This window comes from Carya illinoinensis, chromosome 4, assembly GCF_018687715.1.
Source record: "Carya illinoinensis cultivar Pawnee chromosome 4, C.illinoinensisPawnee_v1, whole genome shotgun sequence".
NCBI classification, from domain to species: domain Eukaryota; kingdom Viridiplantae; phylum Streptophyta; class Magnoliopsida; order Fagales; family Juglandaceae; genus Carya; species Carya illinoinensis.
Window position 1 is genome coordinate 44,577,986 of NC_056755.1, and position 5,248 is coordinate 44,583,233.

Here is a 5,248-nt window from a genome sequence, read left to right on the forward strand (position 1 = left end):
CACGTGATGGAAACATCCGAATAGACAAGTAAAAGAGAAAACGTTACCTAAATGTTTAAATACGTAAATTGACCCCGGTGGTAAAGTATCACGTCTTTAACTTACACAAAAAAAAAAAAAAAAAAATCAGAACTACAAAAACAAGACAGAGAAAGCCAAAAAAAAAAATCCGTAAACTCTAGAGGATGGGGCATGGCACAAACAGACCTAGGATTAAAAACCAACCCAAACGATACAAAGGAAAGCTTAACACCCAGAGAATAAAATAGAGGGTGAGAGAGAGAAGGGATCAAGAGGAGTTACTTGCATGTGGCAAGGAAGACGAGACAGGAAGGTTGAAAACTTTTAGAAACACAACAAGGTAAAGCCTAGGAGAAATGAAGGGCGCAAAAGAGGGAGAGAGTCTAATGAGCGAAAATTTTGAGAATAAGGGAGAAGAAATGTAGTTGAGAGGTTGAGGAGATGAGAGAGTGAAAAACATAACAAAATAGAAACTGAAAATCAAGAGGAAAAAGGGAAAAAGCAATGGAGAGGAAAAGGAAAACAGAATATAATATCCCGTTTTTACGTGTATGTTTAATGGATGATTATTTAAATTATTATAATTAATAATTCTCTTATTTTAAACGTAATATGTTATTCGTTGGATTTATTTTATGATTCTTTAAGTTGTGAGATTTATTTTAATATGCTTTCTCGTTACTAATTATTGTTTTGCATTTAAATTCTTCTTTATTTTAATTTATTCTATTGTTGGGTTTTAAATATTTTATTTTCTTAATATTTAGTTATAGTATTTTTATTTAGTTTTTATTTATTTCATTGTGTCTTTTTATCTTGTTGGACTCCTATTTTCGGTTTGAGCTTATTTAAGTGGGATTTTACTATGATATTGGGCCAAAACCCGTTTAGATTTGGGCCTAGTCCGTTTGCTTCATAACCCAGCCCTTTCTTTCCCCAAAACGTTGCCGTTTTCGTCTAGCCTTAGGGCTTTCTTTTCTTCCTTCCTTCCTCTTCAGCGCCGTCCACTTCCTTTCTTTCTCTTCTTCATTTGCGCTCTCCTCTCTACTTCATCTCCATTTTCCTTCTTCAATCTGTCGGTTTGAGCTTCTTTTCTTCTTCTCCATTTTATTTTCTTCTTCTCTGCCGCGCATCACCTCCTTCTTTCTCTTCATTTTATTTTCTTTTGATTTGCTCTTTACTCGACAGAAGCTAGTTGTGCCGAGATTCTTAGTAGCTTCTTCAGCTGGTAATATTTTCATTTTACTTTCTTGTGTTGATTCTACATTTTTTTTTTTTGCTAAATCGAACTGCTCTTCTACCCTCTTTGCATTTTAATTTTCGTTGCTTTTCCTTCATTTTTGCAGGTCAGTCCATAGGAGTCTTACTCTGTTTTGGCCCCATTTTCTTGCTCGATTTTCTCTCATTTTTCCTCTTGTATTTTTGGGTCCTAGATTGTGGTTAAACCCTTGTCGTTTTTATGTTTTTTTTTTTTTTTTTACCCAAAACCGTGTCTTGTTCTAGCTCTATTTTCATGCTCTGTTTTACCCTTGTTGTCCCACTTTTTTGCCCACATAACCGTGAGCTTCATTTTTCAGTTCTTGTGGATTTTTGTTTCTAGTCATGAATACACTTCCAGCCGCTTTCTTCAAGATTTATTTCAGTAAAAATCAGCCCCTTTATTCCGAAAATATTCCTTCAAAGTTTCCTTCTTTTTGAAACCATTTCAGTCTAAAAAATTGTAACTTTTGTAATTTTATTTTTTAGCTAACTTTTGGGAGTTAAATCGGGTGCATGATGTTTCAGAAATATTAACTTTAAAGTATTGTAAGTTTTTTCAAATGACCTTTCATATTTAAATATATTTTTACACTAATAAATATTTTGTAAAATTAGTTGGTTGTGTCGGACTGAATTTGAGGAGTTTGGGATCAGTTGGAAGGAGAATAAAGTTATTTGTGTGATTGGGTGATGTTGAGATTTGTTGGATATTTTTGTGTCTTGATGTATACATTGTATTGTGCACGTATGTTCATGTTTATAAAATGAAAATTGGGTTTTCGCATATTGCATATAGGTTTATATGTTGAAAATGAAAACTGGATTTTTATGTATTAAATAGATTTTTGGGTGCGTGTGTTATGACTCTAAGATGAGATGAGTTATTATTTCGGTGGAGTTTTTCTGGTTATTCAAGAGCGGAATATACTGAGTGACTTCTCCTGAATTATCTGTGTGACAATGGGATGGTAACGCTCTTGTGCTAACTCCATAACCCTTCTGCTAGCAGGGATTAGAGGATGTTTGACTACGAATGAGCTGAGCGTGGAATTAGGTATTGCTCGTTATGAAATCATATGCATGGTCGTTACCCATGGTATGACGAAGGGAGATAGGGTATGCGAATGGTTCGTAGGGGAGATTATGACTCATATAGTTAAAATTGATATGTGGACTATTTTTTAAAAAAATGACGGATATGTTTTAGGTTCCGTTTGGTAAATAAAAATTTTCATCTCAAATTCAAAATTCTCATCTCATCATTACAACTTTTTCAAATTTTCATATAAAATATAATAAATAATTTAACTTTTTCAAATTTCAAAACAATAATAATATTAAAATATAATATTTTAACATTTTATCTTAAATTCAAAATTTTTATCTCACTTATCAAGCAGAACCTGGATTGGATTTTTAGACCAAATGAAATTTTTGACATACGTGAAGAATTACTTATTTTTTAAAAATGATGATTTTCGGATCTCATTTACGTTATCGGTAATCAACCTCAAACAACTAATAGTTGGTAGTACTCATTTTCTCGGTATCCATATGATGGCTTTAATTAACGCTTGATTAATCAGCTAGTTGTGGCTGACCATTCTTATCAAAAGAAAGGCAGATTTTCTACCAATTTTAGCAATAGGATAGTTAACAATATATACAATGTTTTTGTTTTTGGTTTTTTTTAAGGGAAGGAGGATGGTACCTCCGAAATATTATTGATAATCCCTTATTTATTATGGAGGAAAGCTATAGTTACAACATGAGGCTAAGAGGTTACAAATATTAAAATGTTATTTCCTAGCAAAAACAAAAGAAATTAATGAACCAGTCCTATGCACGATTAACGCGATTCTGGGATACCAATGTTGACATATAGATGGACAGCATGAAGTTATAAAGAAATCTTCATTTTTAATTATAAGACAATAACATAAACTTAGCAAAAGAAATCAAGTGTTTGCAGTCGGCGGCCGGCCACTTCAAGCCTTGCATTCATCTTTTTAAAGTTGGCTTAAAAAATGTCAACATATATTTACGCTAGTGGCAGTATATCGATCGGCTATATATATACTAATTTCATGCATGTAGTCACTGTTTTGATAATTGTATATAATCATGAAGTGCGTAAATGTCGCATAATTATTTTGAAAAAAAATGTGATCCACTATTAAAAAATTAATTCTTTTTATATGACTCTCATGTTTTGTTCATGTTTTATATATGTATTGTGAGAGGTCTTATTTATGGAGAAAGAAGTCAAGTAAAATGAGGAAATACATAAATATAATATCTCCTAATTACTTAGGTAGTACTCTAATCAAAGTAATATACATCAACACCTCCCTCAATTTCTAGATGGTATAACCAACTTAGTTTGGAAACAAGGTCACGAAGTCGATTGGATGGATAAGATTTCATAAAAATGTTAGCAAATCATCTTCAAAGTTAATGGAGCAAAGAAGCAAGGTATCTTTCTGAAGATGATGCCTAATGAAGTGATAATCAATCTTGATATGTTTGGTACACTTATGGAAAATATCATTATGAGTATTTTCTATGACACTTCGATTGTCATAATAAATAGAAGAACAAGTTGTTTTAGTAGCACCCATATCTGCCAAAAGCTAGTGTAACTGTAAAAGCTCATGAGATGTAGTGTCAGCAAGAGCACAACACTCGAATTCTATATTAGAGCAAGCAACAACATACTGCTTCTTGTTACACCAAGAAAGTAGATGAGTCCTAAGTAAGAAGCAATAACTGGGTAGATCAATGATTAGTGAAATCTCTAGCCTGATTAGCATCAAAATAAACCCGAAGCTCAAGGGATGAGTGTGAGGAAAAATGCAGTCCATGAAAGAGAGTTCCCTCGATGTAACACAAGATGCGAAGAATGGCAATATAGTAGGTAGATCGAGGACCACTCATAAATTGGCTAACAAAATGTATGGCATAGGAAATATCTGATCTGTGTGATAGTAAGATAAATAAGACTATCAACTAACTACCTATAGAAAGTAGCATAAAAAAAAGGCTTACCATTGGTAGCAAGAAGCTTGACATTGGTCTCAATGTATGAGTATTGATAGTCTTGCTATCAGTCAAAACAACCTAAGAAAGCAAAACATAAGCATATTTAGATTGAGAGAGGTAATAACCATATGTGCCGTAAGTAACCTCAGGTTCAAGAAATTAGTTGAGTTTGTCAAAGTCCTTTATCTCAAGATTTTGACTCAAAAAGGTTTAAAGATTTTGCATCCCAAATATCATTCTTGGTAATAATGATATCATCAACGTATAGAATGATGATAATAATACTCGCATCAGTGATCTGTAAAAACCGTGCTGAGTCATATGTGTTGGGAACAAAACTTTACTGAGCTACCACATAACTAAATTTGGCAAACCATGCACAAGAAACTTGCTTGAAACCATAAAGGGCACGACGAAGGTGACGAACTTTGTGGGGAGGATGCTCATAGCCAAGTGAAGGTTACATATATATTTCTTTAACAAGATCACCATTCAAAAATGCATTCTTGACATCCATCTGAAATAATTGTCATCAACGAACAGCAAGCAAAGATATAACAAAAGTAAGTCGTGCAATGAGGGCAAAAGTTTCCTCATAGTCAATATCCTATTCTTGGGCAAAACCTTTGGCAACAAGATGAGCCTTGTATTGCCCTACTAATCCATTTGCACAAGTCTTTATTTTGTACACCCACTTGCATTCAATTGCAGATTTTCCATAAGGTAAATCCATTAGGTCCCAAGTATGAGTTCTGAAGATTGTATCTAATTCACCATACATGGATTTTTGCCAAAGATGATCAGAACTAGCTTTCACGATAAGTGCAAAGTTCATGAAAAGTAGCAAGGGCATAAAAACATTGATAATCTTGTAGATGTGCAGGAGTTTGTCTTACTTGACTAGAGTGACGAGGTTCAAATATCA

At 33.3% G+C, this 5,248-nt stretch overlaps 1 long non-coding RNA gene across 1 annotated transcript; it reads left to right on the forward strand.

Moving 5' to 3' along the window:
• The first annotated feature begins 1,043 nt into the window (after positions 1-1,043).
• Positions 1,044-2,065, forward strand: LOC122306941. Its single transcript, XR_006241573.1, has 2 exons — positions 1,044-1,249; positions 1,368-2,065. It is a non-coding gene; the product is annotated as an uncharacterized LOC122306941 (long non-coding RNA).
• Positions 2,066-5,248: the final 3,183 nt, after the last annotated feature.